Here is a 20,975-nt window from a genome sequence, read left to right as displayed (position 1 = left end):
TCCAGGTGAGTCCAATGATCGCTGCTGCGCGTAATGATGGTGACAGGTGCGTGTAAAGACGGGCAGCCTGGCGCCCTCAAGCGCCAGGGAGGGGGAGCGGGAGCAGGCATGACAGTAAGCCTATATAGAGGAAAAACTTTGACTGCAATCATGACCTCTTAAAATAACTAGCTGACCATATAGCCCTGTGGTGTGCCCAATGCTAACTTGTCATGTCACATGGGATGTCCTAGTACATTTACAGTCTGTAAGTGATCTTTACACACAGAATCCCCACTTAACCAATCCTTATGGGGACCCAGCAACATTTGTCCATCTATCAATCTATGATTAGTTTTCAGTTTCTATAGATGCTTTGTAGTGTTCTATAGTGGCCTCGTCTATTATTGGGTATTAAATCCACATTGGCATTATCTCAGATCTCTAACAGCAACATATCATTTGAGCAGTTCAGGGGGATAATGCTATTATAATACCATTACAGAAAATGAAAGCCTGGTTTTGAGCTGACCTTTTTAGTTCCAGTTATCGGCGGCAGGGTAGCCTAGTGGTTAGAGCGTTGCAAGTTCAAATCCCCGAGCTGACAAGGTACAAATCTGTCGTTCTGCCCCTGAACAGGCAGTTAACCCATTGTTCCTAGGCCGTCATTGAAAATAAGAATTTGTTCTTAACTGACTTGCCTGGTTAAATAAAGGTAAAATAAATAAAAAATAGAAAAATATCTGAAGAACTCTGGGGAGCCTGTTTGACTGGTGATTCTGCTAGAATGAATGACTGTCTCGATGAATGAATGACTGAATGACTGAACAGATTAACGAATGAATAAAACAATGTACTTTATAAACCAGTTTGGACATGTCATTGCACATTGCATTTGATTTATATCATCTAAAGTGTGATTATGAAGTGCTCAATAAAAAACCCTAGTCACTTGTTGTTAATCACATATTAGACTGTAATCTGGTGCTGTAGGCTAGTCTGGAGGAGTCTGGCTCAGGTCCTGGGCCCTTGTTTTATTGGGATGTGGTGGAGGCTGGCCCATGTCCAGACTCGTAGTTCTGGTGTTATTGGGGGATGTGGGGGTAGGTTGGTCCAGCTCTAGATTTGTAGTACTGGTTTTATTGGGGGGTGTGGGGGTAGGTTGGTCCAGCTCTAGATTTGTAGTACTGGTTTTATTGGGGGGTGTGGGGGTAGGTTGGTCCAGCTCTAGATTTGTAGTACTGGTGTTATTGGGGGATGTGGGGGTAGGTTGGTCCAGCTCTAGATTTGTAGTTCTGGTGTTATTGGGGGATGTGGGGGTAGGTTGGTCCAGCTCTAGATTTGTAGTACTGGTGTTATTGGGGGATGTGGGGGTAGGTTGGTCCAGCTCTAGATTTGTAGTACTGGTGTTATTGGGGGATGTGGGGGTAGGTTGGTCCAGCTCTAGATTTGTAGTACTGGTGTTATTGGGGGATGTGGGGGTAGGTTGGTCCAGCTCTAGATTTGTAGTACTGGTTTTATTGGGGGGTGTGGGGGTAGGTTGGTCCAGCTCAGATTTGTAGTACTGGTGTTATTGGGGGGTGTGGGGGTAGGTTGGTCCAGCTCTAGATTTGTAGTACTGGTGTTACTGGGGGATGTGGGGGTAGGTTGGTCCAGCTCTAGATTTGTAGTACTGGTGTTATTGGGGGGTGTGGGGGTAGGTTGGTCCAGCTCTAGATTTGTAGTACTGGTTTTATTGGGGGGTGTGGGGAAGTTTGGATGAGATCCGCTGTGTTGGTTCCTGGTCCTGGTATTGTTGGGGTTCAGAGTGGTAGTTATGATGTTGAATGATATGGGAGCACATAGTGAACATGTCATCCCCTGGCCTGGTTTCTGCAGAGAGAGGGAGAAAGGGGAGGAGGAAATGTGAATATGTGTCAGCTTAGTGAATAATGGGATTCTCCCACTCTGCTCTTCACAAAAGGTGTGTGTGTGTGTGTGTGTGTGTGTGTGTGTGTGTGTGTGTGTGTGTGTGTGTGTGTGTGTGTGTGTATGTGTGTGTGTGTGTGTGTGTGTGTGTGCTTGAGTTTGCATATATGCGTGTGTGCAGTAGACTGTATTGTTTATACACACCCATGCACTCCCACCAACAGATCAGACATTGGACCTTTGACTCTCTCACAAACAAGTGATGTTCAATTTCAGTCAGAGCCAGTGACTTTGCACATAGAAAGTCATGAGCGGTGATGTGTAAAACCCAAATATTCCTCTGTGTAAACAGTGAGGACAGTGCAGACTCGGAGAGGGTCCAAATCATCTGTCTGAATGTTGACTTCCTCCCTGTTACGGCTCTCGTTGGTGGTAGGAAGAGTGGATCAAAGCGCAGCATGGTAAGTGTTCATGATTCCTTTTATTCCAAAAAACACTTAAACAAAATAACAAAGCGAAAACGAAAACGAACAGTTCTGTCAGGCACAGGCACTAAACAGAAAACAAGATCCCACAAAACCCAAAAGGAAAATGACAACTTATATATGATCCCCAATCAGAGACAACTATAGACAGCTGCCTCTGATTGTGAACCACATATGGCCAAAAACAAAGAAATAGAAAACATAGACTTTCACACCCGAGTCACACCCTGACCTAACCAAACATAGAGAATAATAAGGATCTCTAAGGTCAGGGCGTGACAGTACCCCCCCCAAAGGTGCGGACTCCGGCCGCAAACCTGAACCTATAGGGGAGGGTCCGGGTGGGCATCTACTTTCGGTGGAGCCTCCGGTGCGGGACACAGACCCCGCTCCGCTTGAGGCTCCCCCCACTTCGGTGGTGCCTCTGGTGGATGGATCATCACCGGAGCCTCCAGACTGGGGACCGTCGATGGAGGCTCCGGACTGGGGACCGTCGCTTTAGGCTATGGACTGGAGACCGTTGCTGCAGGCTCCGAACAGGAGACCGTTGCTGCAGGCTGCGGACTGGGGACCGTCGCTGGAGGCTCCGGACTGGGGACCGTCGATGGAGGCTCCGGACTGGGGACCGTCGCTTTAGGCTATGGACTGGAGACCGTTGCTGCAGGCTCCGAACAGGAGACCGTTGCTGCAGGCTGCGGACTGGGGACCGTCACTGGAGGCTCCGCACTGGGGACCGTCGCTTTAGGCTATGGACTGGAGACCGTCGCTGGAGGCTCCGGACTGGGGACCGTCGATGGAGGCTCCAGACTGGGGACCGTCGCTTTAGGCTATGGACTGGAGACCGTTTCTGCAGGCTCCGAACAGGAGACCGTTGCTGCAGGCTGCGGACTGGGGACCGTCGCTGGAGGCTCCGCACTGGGGACCGTCGATGGAGGCTCCGGACTGGGGACCGTCGCTTTAGGCTATGGACTGGAGACCGTTGCTGCAGGCTGCGGACTGGGGACTGTCCCGTGAACCCCCCAATAATATTTTTTGAGCTGCCTCTCGGGCTTCAGTCATTGCCGATACACACACAACCCCCCCCCCCCCCCCCACCACACACACACACACACACACACACACACACAATGACACAAAACCTGTATGATCCCTCAACTTCAACCTCAACATTTGTCTTCTTTACTATTAACACCTGAATTATTAATGATATATCCATTCTAATGATAAACATTTAAACAGTAGTGGTACAGAAGACAGGGTATTTATCTCCTTCCTGTGTGTGTGTGTGTGAGGGGGGGGGGGTGTATGTGTGATTGTGTGTGTGTGTGCCTGCATGTGGACATGAGCTTTACCTCAACAAGCATCCCGGGCCTTAGAAGCTGAGAGAATGTTTGATCCCCTGTGTTAATAAGTGTGTTTCCCCTTCTATACTCCGATCTACTTCCTTTCCTTTCATTCCATAGCTCTTCTACTAATCTCAGTGCTAGATGTGTTCTTGTCCTACCAGTGGTCTTTGATTATTGCTGAAGGCCTAAGACACCATAGACTGGGAGGATTAGCTTCCCTGAGTGTTTATCCACAACGCCTCAGCGTTTGATGTTGTCTTCCTAATGAGGCTACCAGGAAAAGGCAGAGCACTCAAATGTTCCTTTGCTTTAATGTATAATTGACATCTTAGAAGTTGTTATAATGGGTATTAGATTCGTTCAGGGCAGGCACCTCCAGTTCCGAATTTATTTATAGGGTCAGAAGAGGGTCAAATGGTGAGGATGCTGGGTGGCCTTTAACTTTCTTACAGGCATTTAAGAGCTATTGGATATTGAATAGATGCCTTGAATTTAAAATAAGGCTAACCCCCCTCAACACATACAAACACCCCCCCACACACACACACAGAAATATGCTTTAGGAGATGACACACATCCTATGTTGCCTCCTGTTTGCGAGGTTTTACTCCCCCACTCCCTGTGGAGAAGGTGTGTAGAAGGTGAATGTGTGTGTGTGTGTGTTCAGCTTGAGCACTCATCCATTCAGGCAAGGTGAAGTCGGCTGAGGAGCATCGGACTGTGCCCTGCATTATTCACTATACAGAGGTCTAAACTGCTCAAAGATTAATGCTCAGAGAGCCTTTGTGAGACCCAAACAAAAAAATAAGTTACAAGAGAAAAAAAAATGTAGTTGGAAAATTGGAATGAGGCTAAACTGAGCACAGAACAGGAGGGGTGAGAGGGAGAGAAAGAACGAGAGAGAACAAGAGAGAGAAAGAGTGTTGCCACTTTACGTTGATCAGCTTCCCGAGATAGATGGCGTATATAGCTTAGTCCTTATCTGTCATACCAGGGCCTTTACAGCAACAATAATGGGTTTAAGTGAGCAGCAGTATGTGGGAATGTGAGTGAATGCCTTGCTACATGTACAGAAGGGAGAAAGGTAAATTCCGCCACTGAAGTCACCCTTGCTGATAATGCTACATCTTACTCAGTGACACATGGTTCAGTCTGTGTCCAGGGATTCATAGAGAAACACAAACAAAGACAGATATCTCTGGAACAGCAACACAAACAAAGCACCTTAGAGATGTGGTACAGGTGATGAGGTAACCACATTACACAGAGGCCCTGGGGAGCAGCACCAAAACAAACTAGCGAGAGGGGAAGAGGGTGAGGAGGGAGGGTGGGGCAGGAGAAAGGGGAGGAAATGTGATTGAGGAAATCAAGGTAGGAACCAGAAAGAAAGACTGTATAGATAGATGGAGACAGCCAGAGAAAGAGTACTTTGGTGAAGGCCCAACAAGCCCTGAGACTTTTTAGAGCATGTCAGCTCTGTCAATTGCATTAGCTTGGATTCATAGCCAAGGCACACCCAGTTCAGTGAGTGGACCATAGTGTGGCAGAGATGTTTCTTGCATCCCATATGATGCCTCGGCTCAAACTGATCCCAGAAAGCACTCTAATAGTCACCAGGTACCAAGTGGTTTCCCTCCCTGACCAACTAGACACAGATCAACAGAAGGCCACACACACAGGCAGGTTGGAGAGGGCACAACCTGACACACAGGCATTCCAGCCCCACGCACCAATCAAACGCTCCGCAGCTGCTACCAAACGACTAATCAGATATGGGTCACTAACAGATCCCTTCCGTAGGACCTGGCTAGCAGACAGGGTTGAGTGGATTGCATGCTGTTATAAGTAGAAATATCCAAGTAGTGGTCATGCATCATGACAGGATTGTATTTCATCAGGGAAATGTCATGTCAGGATTGTGATCATGAACATATTTCATTATGTTACACTCTTAGAGAAAAAGGTGCTATCTAGAATCTTAAAGGGTTCTTCAGCTGTCCTCATAGGAGAAAACTTTAAAGAACCATTTTTGGTTCAAGGTAGAACCCCTTTGTTTCCAGCTAGAGCCCTTTTGAGTTTCACGTAGAACCCTTTACACAGAGGGTTCTACACGGAACACAAAATCATTCTTTGTACCTGGAACCAAGATGGGTTCTCCTATGGGGACAGATGAAAAACCCTTCTGGAACCCTTCTGTCTAGGAGCTGAACTATTTATTTCTCCAAGATTCACAATAAATGAATGTATACAACACAATACAAACTCCCCTCGCATGTTTTCTTTTTGCTGTGTTTCCCTGCATATAGGGCTCTGCTATATGGATTGAGAGACGAAACCTGTCCATCTCTCTGAGCTGTCTGAATGAGCTGAGGTTTTATGCTATTGATCCTGACTACAGAATATTTTTTCCACCTCCAGAATCTTTTCAAAGTGTTTCTGTAATTGCTGCTGTCATCAGGTTCCTGTGACAGGGCCCACATCCATGACATCAGCAATTCATTACATTATGATTGTATGCCAGGTGGGAATTAAATACTGTCATTTACATCCTTCTGTAGATGCAGGTTCCTGACTGTAATATGCCAACTCTATGAAAATATGTAAAATGCAGAGTCTGGGTTTCATCAGTTTCATCAGTAGTTGTGTGTGTGTGTGTGTGTGCGCGCGTGTTTGTGTGTGCGCGCGTGTTTGTGTGTGTGTGTGTGTGTCATTAAACTCTTGACTGAAGGAAAAGTGAAGGCCTCAGGGTTGTTGTGATGGTATTGTGTGGGTTGGTTGGGTGGACCGGATGTACTGTAGATACCCACAGAGCTGATCTCTCTCATAGTAGGAAATGAAGGAGTACCCTGGTTGACGCGCACATCCTCCAGTGGCAGGCAACTCTCTCTCTCTGTTGGTCACGGACCACAACACCAGCTCCAGGCTTGATACAGCACAGCTCAGGCTGGAATCACACCAATTTATTAAATACACTTGTCTCAATGAGACTGTACAATATATATATATATAATATACAGTTGAAGTCAGAAGTTTACATACACCTAAGCCAAATACATTTAAACTCAGATTTTCACAATTCCTAACATTTAATCAGAGTACAAATCCCCTGTCTTAGGTCAGTTAGGATCACCACTTTATTTTAAGAATGTGAAATGTCAGAATAATAGTAGGGAGAATGATTTATTTCAGCTTTCATTTCTTTCATCACATTCCAGTGGGTCAGAAGTTTACATACACTCAATTAGTATTTGGTAGCATTGCCTTTACATTGTTTAACTTGGGTCAAACATTTCGGGCAGCCTTCCACAAGCTTTCCACAATAAGTTGTGTGAATTTTGGCCCATTCCTCCTGACAGAGCTGGTGTAACCGAGTCAGGTTTGTTGCTCCTCTCTGCCTGTCTGAACCTGACAGGTGTCTGCAAGCTAAATATAGCCACTTGGCTTGTTAGCGCCACACTTGAAACCCACTTACCTACCTGCCACTGTGTGTCTGTGTCTGTGTGTGTGTGTGTGTGTGTGTGTGTGTGTGTGTGTGTGTGTGTGTGTGTGTGTGTGTGTGTGTGTGTGTGTGTGTGTGTGTGTGTGTGTGTGTGTGTGTGTGTGTGTGTGTGCCTGGGTGTGCCTGTGTGTGCCTGTATGTGCCTGTGTGTGCCTGTGTGTGTGTGTGTGTGTGTGTGTGTGTGTGTGTGTGTGTGTGTGTGTGTGTGTGTGTGTGTGTGTGTGTGTGTGTGTGTGTGTGTGTGTGTGCTGTCTTTAACTGTGCTCCTAGCATCCCCGGCACTCCAGGAAATGTGGGGGCTCTTGACCAGTGATCCACATTCTGCTCAACAATGCCAGAATGATGTAGAAAACATATTCCTTTGTGCAAACTATACAACGTGACTTGGATCTGTCTTGGATTTTAAGGAGAAACATATCATTTCCAACTGTTATATGTTCACAGGTGAGTTTTGTTTTAGTGACACAGTTTTCTTCCTCTGATCTGAACGGAGTCAGATCTATGGCACACGGTCGGGTCTGGTCTAGTCTAATCTGCTCCAGTCTGGTCCAGTCTGGTCCATTCTGGCCTGGTCTGGGTTGGTCAGGTTTGTTTCTGTTCTGGCCTGTTTTGGTCCCGGTCTAAGCAGAAACATATAATTTCCTTCGGTTATCTGTTCGTAGGTGAGTTCTGTTTTAGTGGCACAGTTTTCTTCCTCTGATCTGGACGGAGTCAGATCTATGGCACACGGTCTGGACTCGTCTGTTCTGGTCTGGTTTGTTTCTGGTCTGGTTTGTTTTAATCTGCTCCTGTTTGGTTCAGTCTGACCTGGTCTGGTCTCTCCCGTTATGGTTAGATCCCAGGGACATGGAGGATAACGAGGAGATGACTCCATTACCGACCGCTTCTCTCTTAAGGTCCCCTTCAGCCCCGGAGCGCCCAGAACATACCGCCTGGACAGGAGCAGGCAGCAGCAAATCGATACGCAAAACATAGGAATACTGGGCAAGACAAATTAACTGCGAACAGGGAAGTGAAGTGGGAAATGGATTTTTAAGTCGCCCTGCATAGCATTTGCAAATGGCATTTAGAATAAGAAAGACTTGGGGAGAGAGAGGAAAGGGCGCTCAGTCAGTCACTAGAGCAGTGGGCTGTCAGAGAGCTCTGGGTCTGTGGTAATTATGTTCATTAAAGAACATTTAAGTCTCAACACTGAGTGGAGGCCTCCGTTACACACACGCCTCAACCATGAACCGAACTCGTCAGATTAACTGAAGGTCATGTGTGTATAGTGATGATACCGAATCACATAGCCAGTATGTTGATAAGAAATTGCCCACCATGCTATTAATCAATTGCATCACTGGCGAATATCTTAGTATCTCATCATTTTACTCTGAAAACACAGTAGGGTTGGTACAGGGACAAAACAAAAAATAGAGAGGCCAAACTGTGCCATAAAGCTGGAAATAATTTGTATAAACTCAACTGAACCGTAAGGATAATGGTGTTTTCTTTCTGTCTAATAATAATAAAAAAGATTTACAGTGCAGAAGTTTTTAACATCTTTCGTGAAGCTGCAGTAAATGACTGACTTTGACTAGATGAGGACATAGAGTCTGAGTAGATAGATTTAGATGTCCACTTGACTCCAGGAGACAGCAGAGGAATGGAGACGCTGGAGGCGTGAGAGGCTGATGACAGATACATGTTCAGTGTAATGTATTTATTTTCTTCTTAAGGATAACCCCTTTAGTTAGTCTCATCAGTGATGGAGCCACCTCCCTTCTGCTCTTTCCCTGCTGCTGTAATTAATTCAATCAATATTTATGTTCCATTTCCAGCAGGCAATAAATCGAATTTCTCACTTCTCACTCCAGTCCCAACGTTTTCACAGCAAAATGATTTCAAAGATTACTTAATTGCATCACCAATATGGAATGCTGAGTACAACAAGATCGAGAGAGGCGAATTCTGGCAAAGTGTGAAAAATGAATTGTGAAAGATCCTGGCGGTGCCCCAAATACCTTAGATGGCCCCTAGCTCTACCTTTAGGAGTGGGATTGAAGTGAGAGGGAATATGAACCCGTATTCACAGAATCTCAGAGTAGGAGTGCTGATCTAGGATCAGGTCCACCCTTTAGGAGTGGGATTGAAGTGAGAGGGAATATGAACCCGTATTCACAGAATCTCAGAGTAGGAGTGCTGATCTAGGATCAGGTCCACCCTTTAGGAGTGGGATTGAAGTGAGAGGGAATATGAACCCGTATTCACAGAATCTCAGAGTAGGAGTGCTGATCTAGGATCAGGTCCCCCCTGCACTTCTGCTCTGAGACACTTATTGAATACGGGCCATGAAGCTTTTGTTTTCCTTAAATGCCAATGAATAGGAACTTCATATAGAGATTGGTGTGAAGATAGCAGCTATGGTCTCAGTAGTACCTACTGCTGTCTGCAACTTCAGCTCTATACAATGGGAATCCAAAGTGATTTGCCTGGCAAATAGTTGTTGTTTGTTGTGCCCACAAGGAGAGGCAGGTACTGTAGCAGTGCTCATACATATGAGTGATTACTGAAACAACATGGAAGCAAGAATCATTCCCTAATAACACATCTTTCCCTGCTGGTAGAATATTTGTTTTCTGGCTTAGCAATTTGCTCGTTCGTCCTTAATCGCATCAGCAGAGATGAGAGAGAGAAAAAATAAAATAAACAGAGGCTTTTATATCTCGTCAATCAACACCAGGTAGTGAGCGTAAAGATTGGCAATTTATTTTTTACAAACAAGTCTAAGTTTTTAGTAAGAAACTTTTCATGCTCTTTTTGATGTAGACTGGATGCACACACGGTGCTGGACTGAATTGATTGTGCATTGAAAAGCTGGCAGCTCCGGCTCTCTCAGATGCAGAGCATCTCAAATGAATAAAGATGGTTGGAGTACATAGTGCTCACGCTGTTCACGTTTGTGATTCCTGCTGAAAGCAGTCTGCAATTGTCCTTATCACATGTTCCGTCATGCTTCTGAGGATGTGTGTGTGTATGTGTGTGTGTTTACATGCACATGTGTATGTGTGTGTGTGTGTGTGTGTGTGTGTGTGTGTGTGTGTGTGTGTGTGTGTGTGTGTGTGTGTGTGTGTGTGTGTGTGTGTGTGTGTGTGTGTGTGTGTGTGTGTTGACTTGATCTTTACATCTCACTGTGAAGTGAAACATTCTCTCATATGTTCAGTTGTCTACACAGTATGCCAAGACACATTGTTTCATGATATTCTTTGTAATTTCGGTAAATAGAGGAAGATGAGAAAACCTCTATAGATACTAGCTGTTTGACAGCCACTGAGAGTTCCCTATAATTGTTTGTCTGCAGACTAAAAGGTGGAGTAGTGCCCTGAAGGAAGTTTTATTTGACTCCTCTTGTGAGAATTTTCAAACCTTTGTTTGTTGAAGGTCAGGAGGAATGACAGAAGAGAGGAAGAAACAGAGAGAGAGAGAGAGAGAGAGAGAGAGAAGGAGCTAGTACAGAGCTCACATTTAAGTTATTTATTATTAGCAGCTTTTTCAAGCATGAAAGATTCATAAAGTTTTCATTTTCTTTCGCTTAACAGAAGTCATAAATGAAGAAGAATGTTATAAAAATTTTACGATGACAAAGTTCTTTGTTTAACACAGTTGAACTTTTCAAAACCCTTGGTTGGTACACATTCACCCACACACACACGCATGCACAGACTCACACAAACACACACACACACACACACCGCACACACGCTCATTGCCTGCTAAGAGGAAACCAGACATACTCTCACCTAGGCTGACCTCTCTCATGTCATCTCATTGCTCTAGCAACATCTTCCATCCTCTCTCCCTCTCCTTCTGGACATAATCCATTATCTGACGCCTACAGAAACAATATACCAGGGAGAAGCTGTTCTCCGCTCGCTGCCTGGGGGCTTCACTCCCCTCCACTTCCTCTGGAGGGTCAGCAGGGTCAGTCAGAGAAAGCCCCAGCCAGCCGCAGCCAGCCCCATTGCATCTCAGGCAGAAACGCTTAAGTCTACAGATCATGTAAATCAGTAGGCCAGCCCGGGCCACCTATGGCACCCGGCACCCTCATCACAATGGGCCTCCCTCTTTCACATCTTCCCTCTCTTCGCTCTTTTTATTCCTTTTAATTAATGTCATCTAATTCCATCCACTACCATTTCTTAATTGCGTCAGCATTCATTTAGAAAATCACAATGCATAATGGCTGCTGCCAGTGGGAACATTTGACCCCTCGGCTAACTGAAAAATTAAAACCCGAAGGAAAAAAGAGCTGGCTGGCCCCGAGGGAAGAAAGTAGCTCACAGCAGTTTTTGAAGTAATCCTCAATGAAAGTTTGAGATTGAGGTAGGAGGGCAGTTTAAAGGAGTACTTTTGTACTGCTACGTGAGGTGTTAAGTGTCAGGGGCTGACCATTTAAAGCTGGGGTTCTGGTAGGGTAGGTACTGTACGGTGCCAGGGCTGCAGGGTAAATGCAAGCCAATGGCAGTGTAAGGGAGAATCTGGCAGATGAAGTTTGGCTATACACAGTTTCCATTTTAGGGAAATTGCTTTAGCTTTTGGTCTGTGTAAAGGCTATTATTTTTGCCATATATACTTAGATAGTTGAATATACTAGGTTGACCTACAGTACATGCAACTGGCAATTGAAGTATGCCACACAGTCCCCATTGGTCTCTATAGGTTTGAATTATTTCAGCCAAATAGACTTGCACCATTTTGATGGTTGAATGACAATATCTCTTACCTCAGTATATGGTTTAATGATACCTGTGTGTGTCTGTGTTTAACTGCACCACAGCCACTTTCTACTCCCCATGGTAATTATTATATGGAGGAGATGCAGCAGGTCCATTGAATTGCATTACCTTTGTTCCCTGCTGCACTATAATCAGTCTGGTGACACTGCTGATGTTTTGTCAGTAATGGAGTGGGAGGAGCCACACAGATTCACCAGCACTTAATCTGATTCACAATGTAATGCAAGATCTTTCTGAGTCGGCTGAGTGGTACTCCTAATCACTGTTATGTGTTTACATTGCTTTTTCCTTTGGTCCAGGGCTCCTCAAGAACTGCAGTTTTCACTGTAGCTCGGGGCTGTATGTGTGTGTGTGTGTGTGTGTGTGTGTGTGTGTGTGTGTGTGTGTGTGTGTGTGTGTGTGTGTGTGTGTGGTTTCTGTGTGTGTGTGTGGGGGGGGAGTGAGTGATTACTTAAGCCCCTGTGTGTAAGAGTAGCTTAATAGCCCTGAGGTACTTCACTCCAGCCTCTTCAACAGTGTTAAATCTGCAACATGTAAAAAGTGATGAGATATGTTAAAGTATGTGGGCACCCCTTCAAAATGAGTGGATTCGGCAATTTCAGCCACACTCGTTGCTGACAGGTGAATAAAATCAAGCACACAGCCATGCAATCTCTATAGCCAAACATTGGCAGTAGAATGGCTCCTACTGAAGAGCTCAGTGACTTTCAACGTGGCACCGTCATAGAATGTCACCTTTCCAACAAGTCATTTTGTCAAATGTCTGCCCTGCTAGAGCTGCCCTGGTCAACTATAAGTGCTGTTATTGTGAAGTGGAAACCAGTGGATTCTGCTGAAGGGAGGACAGCTCATAATAATGGCTGGAACGTAGCAAATGGAATGGCATCAAATAAATGGTTTCCATGTGCTTGATGTATTTGATACCCTTCCACTGATTCCGCTCAGCCATTATCACAAGCCCGTCCTCCCCAGTTAAGGTGCCACCAACCTCCTGTAATGGAAACGTCTAGGAGCAACAACGGCTCAGCTGTCACGTGGTATACCACACAAGGTCAGAGAAAAGGGAGCGTTGAGTGCCGAAGCACGTAACGCGTAAAACTTGTCTGTCCCCGGTTGCAAAAGTCACTGCGAGTTCCAAACTGCCTCTGGAAGCAACGGCAGCACAAGAACTGTTTGTCGGGAGTTTCATGAAATGGGTTTCCATGGCCGAGCAGCCGCACACAAGCCTAAGGTCACCATGCGCAAGGCCAAGCTTCGGCACGAGTGGTGTAAAGCTCACCGCCATTGAACTCTGGAGCAGTGGAAACCCGTTCTCTGGTGTGATGAATCATGCTTCACCATCTGGCAGTCCAACAGACTAATCTAGGTTTGGCGGATGCCAGGAGAACGCTACCTGCCTGAATGCACAGTGCCAACTGTAACGTTTGATGGAGGAGGAATATTGGCCTGGGGCTGTTTGTCATGGTTTGGGCTAGACCCCTTTGTCCCAATGAAGGGAAATCTTACAGTGCCTTGCGAAAGTATTCGGCCCCCTTGAACTTTGCAACCTTTTGCCACATTTCAGGCTTCAAACATAAAGTTATAAAACTGTATTTTTTGTGAAGAATCAACAACAAGTGGGACACAATCATGAAGTGGAACGACATTTATTGGATATTTCAAACTTTTTTAACAAATCAAAAACTGAAAAATTGGTCGTGCAAAATTATTCAGCCCCTTTACTTTCAGTGCAGCATACTCTCTCCAGAAGTTCAGTGAGGATCTCTGAATGATCCAATGTTGACCTAAATGACTAATGATGATAAATACAATCCACCTGTGTGTAATCAAGTCTCCGTATAAATGCACCTGCACTGAGATAGTCTCAGAGGTCAGTTAAAAGCACAGAGAGCATCATGAAGAACAAGGAACACACCAGGCAGGTCCGAGATACTGTTGTGAAGAAGTTTAAAGCCGTATTTGGATACAAAAAGATTTCCCAAGCTTTAAACATCCCAAGGAGCACTGTGCAAGCGATAATATTGAAATGGAAGGAGTATCCGACCACTGCAAATCTACCAAGACCTGGCCGTCCCTCTAAACTTTCAGCTCATACAAAGAGAAGACTGATCAGAGATGCAGCCAAGAGGCCCATGATCACTCTGGATGAACTGCAGAGATCTACAGCTGAGGTGGGAGACTCTGTCCATAGGACAACAATCAGTCGTATATTGCACAAATCTGGCCTTTATGGAAGAGTGGCAAGAAGAAAGCCATTTCTTAAAGATATCCATAAAAAGTGTTGTTTAAAGTTTGCCACAGGCCACCTGGGAGACACACCAAACATGTGGAAGAAGGTGCTCTGGTCAGATGAAACCAAAATTGAACTATTTGGCAACAATGCAAAACGTTATGTTTGGCGTAAAAGCAACACAGCTCATCACCTTGAACACACCATCCCCACTGTCAAACATGGTGGTGGCAGCATCATGGTTTGGGCCTGCTTTTCTTCAGCAGGGACAGGGAAGATGGTTAAAATTGATGGGAAGATGGATGGAGCCAAATACAGGACCATTCTGGAAGAAAACCTGATGGAGTCTGCAAAAGCCCTGAGACTGGGATGGAGATTTGTCTTCCAACAAGACAATGATCCAAAACATAAAGCAAAATCTACAATGGAATGGTTCAAAAATAAACATATCCAGGTGCTAGAATGGCCAAGTCAAAGTCCAGACCTGAATCCAATCGAGAATCTGTGGAAAGAATTGAAAACTGCTGTTCACAAACGCTCTCCATCCAACCTCACTGAGCTCGAGCTGATTTGCAAGGAGGAATGGGAAAAAATGTCAGTCTCTCGATGTGCAAAACTGATAGAGACATACTCCAAGCGACTTACAGCTGTAATCGCAGCAAAAGGTGGCGCTACAAAGTATTAACTTAAGGGGGCCGAATAATTTTGCACGCCCAATTTTTCTGTTTTTGATTTGTTTAAAAAAGTTTGAAATATCCAATAAATGTCGTTTCACTTCATGATTGTGTCCCACTTGTTGTTTATTCTTCACAACAAAATACAGTTTTATATTTTTATGTTTGAAGCCTGAAATGTGGCAAAAGGTCGCAAAGTTCAAGGGGGCCGAATACTTTCTCAAGGCACTGTATCACTACAATAACATTGTAGACAATTCTGTGCTTCCAAATTAGTGGCAATAAGTTGGGGAAGGCTCTTTCCTGTTTCAACATGACAATGCCCCCGAGCACAAAGCGAGGTTCATACAAAATGGTTTGTTAAGATCGGTGTGGAAGAACTTGACTGGCCTGCACAGAGCCCTGACCTCAACCCTATAAAACACATTGGCGATGAATTGGAATGCCGACTGTGAATCAGGCCTAATTTCCCAACATCAGTGCCCGACTTCACAAATGTTATTTTGGCTGAATGGATCAAGTCACCACAGCATTGTTCTGACAATGTTCCGAAGAGTGGAGGCTGTTACATCAGCAAAGGGGGGGACCAACTCCATATTAATGCCCATGATTTTGGAATGAAATGTTCGACGAGCAGGTGTTCACATACTTTTGGTCAAGTAGTGGACTTGAGATATGGACAACATTTCAGATTGTGCTTTGTGTAGTCGATACCAGGTTTAGTATCACAATACTCGATACTCGATACCATCACGATACTCAATACCAAAACAATATCATAACACAACAAATTAAGGAATATTAGCCAAAGTCACAGAATGGCACTTGATCCAGTCAGAAACTCAGCTACTGCTCTGGTCAATCGTTGGGCATCTTTTGAGTTCAACAGCATTACATGTTCATTTTTTACATCAACATTTTTCAGAAACAGCCATGTTACGTTATGCATTAATTAATCAATTATACAATCGTACAATCAATTTGACTTTGCTTTTACCAATCTAACTGCATAACAACATAATGTTAATATTTTTTTGAAAGGTAAATTTATTGATAAGCTGAGAAAATCAAGAATATATAGCATAGGCCTACTCACAATACAGATGAATGGGGCTTATTTTATTGTACTGATCAACTGCATTTTCATAGAAGAAGTTTCTTTTATAAGAATGTGAGCTGTCTTTTTAACCAGGAATGACACCATTCACAAGACTGGGGGGGTGTACTGGCCCGAATGCATTACACTATAGCTCCTTGCGGTCGGATGCCAAGCAGTTACCATACCAAGCAGTGATGCATCCAGTCAAGATACTCTCATCGGTGCTGTAGAACTTTTTGAGGATCTGAGGGCCCATGCCAAATCTTGTAAGCCTCCTGATGGGGATGATGTATTGTCATGCCATCTTCACAACTGTGTTGGTGTGTGATTCCCATGATATATCCTTAGTGATGTGGACACCGCTGAGCATGAAGCTCTCGACTGTTCCACTATAGCCCTGTCGATGTGAATGGGGGCGTGTTCGGCCTTCCGTCTCTTGTAGTTCACGATCACCTCCTTTGTCTTGCTGACGTTGAGGGAGAGGTTGTTATCCTGGCACCACATGGACAGGACTCTGACCTTCTCCTATAGGCCTACCACAGTCATGTTGTCAGAAAAAGTAATGATGGTGTTGGAGTTGTGTGCGCCCACTTAGTCATGGGTGTACAGGAAGTACAGGAGGGGACTAAGCATATACCCCTGAGGGGCCCACGTGTTGAGGGTCAGCATGGCGGATGTGTTGTTGCCTACCCTCACCACCTGGGGGTGGCCCATCAGGAAGACCAGGATCCAGTTGCAGAGGGAGGTGTTCAGTCCCAGGGTCCCTAGCTTGGAGGGCACTATGGTGTAGAGTAATGATCTGTAGTCAATGAACAGGATTTTCACATAGGTGGCCAGGTGGCAGTGTGGAGTGCAATAGAGATTGCATCATCTGTGGATATGTTGTGGCGGTATGTAAATTGAAGTGCATCCAGGGTGTCTGGGATGTTGATGTGAGCCATGACCAGCCTTTCAAATCATTTCATGGCTACAGATGTGAGTGCTGCAGGGCGATAGTCATATAGAAAGGTTACCTTGGCGTTCTTGGGCACAGGGACTATGGTGGTCTACTTGAAACATGTAAATATTACAGACTGGGTCAGGAAGAGGTTAAAAATGTCAGTAAAGACACTTGCCAGCTGGTCAGCGCATGTTCTGAGTATGCATCCTGGTAATCCATCTGGCCTTGAGTCCTTGTGAATGTTAACCTTTTCAAAGGTTTTCTCACATTGGCTATGAAGAGCGTGATCACACAGTCGTCCAGAACAGCTGGTGCTCTCATGCATGGTTCAGTGTTGCTTTCCTCGATGCGAGCATAGAGGGTATTTAGCTCATCTGGTGGGCTCACGTCACTGGGCAGCTCACTGCTGGGTTTCCCTTTGTAATCCGTGAAAGTTTGCAAGCCGATGTCTAACCGTCTAACTAGGTTGAAGAAACAGTAATAATTAAATGCGGAAGCGTTTGAAAAATAAAGAAATTCATGAGACTAGCGCCATTGCTTGTTTCTGCAGGATTAGCGTTGAAAACATGACCATCAGTCGTGAAATCCAGTAATAAAGTGGCTGTATGTTATTTTCTAAAAGTTTAAATGAATAGAATGGCAGTAAAGCAGTTATGCTATGTGTTTGCTTAGTTGTTCACTCGATCGTGTTTATTTTTTACTTTGATGGCAAACTTTCCGTGCTGCTACCATACAATCCCAGTTCTTCCAAATGCAGAAGCTGGTCTCTTGTTTAGTAGTGACGCAAAGAGTTACGGGATATTAGAATCCTCTTGTCCTAACCTGTATATTTGAAACCAAGCTATGGCTACACTCAAAATGGCTGCCAGTCCACCCATTATGCCATCATTGACATGAATGGAGAACCCCTTTCTATTCATTCTATTTCTATGGGGCTGGCCCATTGGAGCAGAGTCAGTTCACTGAGACAATAGATCATCTTTGGGAGAGATTTGAGAGAGAGAGACCTAATAAGGGAATGAATAAAGTTTTTTCCTATGGCTTCCACTAGATGTCAACAGTCTTTCTTCAAGGTTTCAGGCTTGTTTCTTCCCAAATGAGGAAGACTTTTGAGTTTTAGCACTGGGATTCAGAGTTGGAAATCAGTCTGTGCGCGCATGACGAAGAGGACGTGCACCTGCTTATTTTGCTTTTGTATTGAACATACTTCTTTCTGTATTAAATATTATAGTTTAACTTCTTATAGTATAGGGGACGCTTGCGTCCCACTTGGCCAAAAGCGAGGGAAGATGCAGCGCGGCAAATTCAAATTAAAGCTACACTCATTGTGAATCCAGCCAACATGTCAGATTTTAAAAAGGCTTTTCAGCAAAAGCATAAGAACCTATTAACTGATGATAGCACATCAGTAAACAAAGAGGGTAGCATATTTCAACCCTGCAGGCGCTACACAAAACGCAGAAATAAAATGTAAAACATGCCTTTCCAATTGACGAGTTTCTTTTGTTGGCACTCCAATATGTCCCATAAACATCACAATTGGTTATTTTGTTTGATTAATTCCGTCCATACATATCCAAAATGTCCATTTATTTGGCGCGTTTGATCCAGAAAAAAAACAGCTTCCAAATTGCACAACGTCACTACAAAATATTTCAAAAGTTCCGTGTAAACTTTGCCAAAACTTTTCAAACTACTTTTGTAATACAACTAGGTATTTTTAAATGTTAATAATCGATCAAATTGAAGACGGGTCTATCTGTGTTCAATACAGGAAGACAACAAACCAAGCTACTTTTCAAGTCTTCCTCAACTTTCAACAGTGTTGCGCAGTTCCTAGATGGCCGCACTTCTCATTGCACAAATGAATAACCTCAACCAAATGTCAAAGACTGGTGACATCCAGTGGAAGAGGTAGGAACTGAAAACAAGTGCCTGAGAAATATCGTTTCCCAATGAGAACTCACTGAACAGACAGAGACCTCAAAAAACAAAAATTCTGAACGGTTAGTCCTCGGGGTTTTGCCTGCTGCACAAGTTCTGTTATACTCACAGACATGATTCAAACAGTTTTAGAAACTTCAGAGTGTTTTCTATCCAGATCTACTAATAATATGCATATATTATATTCCTGGCATGAGTAGCAGGAAGTTGAAAATGGGCATGCTATTTATCCAAAAGTGAAAATGCTGCCCCCAATACCTTAAGAAGTTAATTACATTTCAGGGTACCTGAGGATTAAATAGAAATGCATTTTGACCTGTTTTAACAAAGTTTAATGGTAGCTATTTGGATTTCTTTCTTTGCATGTTGAACGAGTGGATTACTCAAATCGATGGCGTCAACTAAACAGACTTTTTAGGATATAAAGAAGGATTTTATCTAACAAAATGACTGTGCATGTTGTAGCTGGGACCGTTTGGATTGCAAATCAGAGGAAGATTTTTAAAAAGTAGATGAATATTCAATCGCTATTTGTGATTTTATGAAACCTGTGCTGGTGTAAACATATTTTGATGTGGGGTGCCGACCTCAAACAATCGCATGGCATGCTTTCGCTGTAAAGCCTATTGTAAATTGGACAATGCAGTTATGTCATGCATAGGTGTAATAGGTGGCAGGGAAGTCAGGCGCAGGAGAGTCAAATGGAGTGTAAAATGGAGTCTTTTAATAAAGTCCACGGAGTATGCTCCATAACACTAAAAGTACATAACAAACAAAACATGGGTACAAGGACCCGACGCGCACCAATTCAACAAACACACTACACTGACAATAAAACAATCTCTGACAAAGACATGAGGGGAAACAGAGGGTTATATACACAACAGGTAATGAATGGGATTGAAAACAGGTGTGTGGGAAGACAAGACAAAACCAATGGAAAATGAAAAAAGGATCAATGATGGCTAGAAGACCGGTGACGTCGAACGCCGAGCACCGCCCGAACAAGGAGAGGCAACGACTTAGGCAGAAGTCGTGACAAGTTGGATGAACTTTTTAAACTTTTAACCAATATAAGACACTTGTATGTACCTAAATGTTTAATATCCATATTTTGTATGATTATTTATTTGAATTGCAAGCCCTCCAATTTCACCGGAAATTGTCGACCGGTGTCCCGCTGGTGGAATGCCTTGCCCTAAGGACATCTGTGCAGCATGAGTGAGGACTGGGGAGCTAACACGATGCAGCTCCCAGTGCAGGCTAGCAATGAGTAAATTGAGTAGGCAAGGTGTGGCTGTGCTCAAAGACAGGCTTAGTCCATCAGATACATTTGACAGAAATATACCAAAAGTAACAAACATTCAATTACCGAACTACTTTTCATGTTCTAGTATCAAAAAACGGACCGAAGCTTTAGTATATCGCGTAATACTGGTCCGGTGTGTAGTTGTGTATTTGTTTTCCCCACTTCTGTTGAAAGTGTTTGAATTTAATATGCTGAGCAGGTCAGTAGAAGTGACACTGATGGTGACACGGATCTTCCAGGCATCTGTATGGTGTTGCCATTCACAGTTGACCAAGAGGATGTGTGCAGCCGGCTGTCCCAGAGGTTACCTGGGTCTCCCAGTGTAGAGATGTGTGAGTGTAATCACCGTGCCTGGAGAGCCCGGAGAGGAGAGACACTAAGGAGGCCTGACAGACTTGTCCTCCGTCAGCAGATGGAGTCCATGTATAATTCAGTCTGGGGGCAGTTTCATGCTGTTTCTCTTCGTTTCTCATCACTGTTTCCCATAGCCGTGGGAAGTAGGGAGTGCTGGAGGTGCTGCAGCATCCCCTGATAAATTGAAATAATTTTTGCAAAATTATATAACACGTTTTTTTTCAACAATTATATTACTCTTGTCTGAACAAAAAACATTTGAAATGTTACGCTAGAGAGCATAATTTAGCCACAGAGTATCAATAGCTTCTAAAAAAAAGCTGTGGATTCAGTTTAATCACAAGCACTTACAGTCGGGAAGGCCGCAATTCTTTGCATCAAGTGTACCAAATACAGTGCTTTATGAAAGTAGTCAGAAGACCCCTTTACT

The sequence above is a fragment of the Oncorhynchus masou genome, chromosome 29, assembly GCF_036934945.1.
Source record: "Oncorhynchus masou masou isolate Uvic2021 chromosome 29, UVic_Omas_1.1, whole genome shotgun sequence".
NCBI classification, from domain to species: Eukaryota; Metazoa; Chordata; class Actinopteri; order Salmoniformes; family Salmonidae; genus Oncorhynchus; species Oncorhynchus masou.
Note: the sequence above shows the minus strand (reverse complement) of the source record.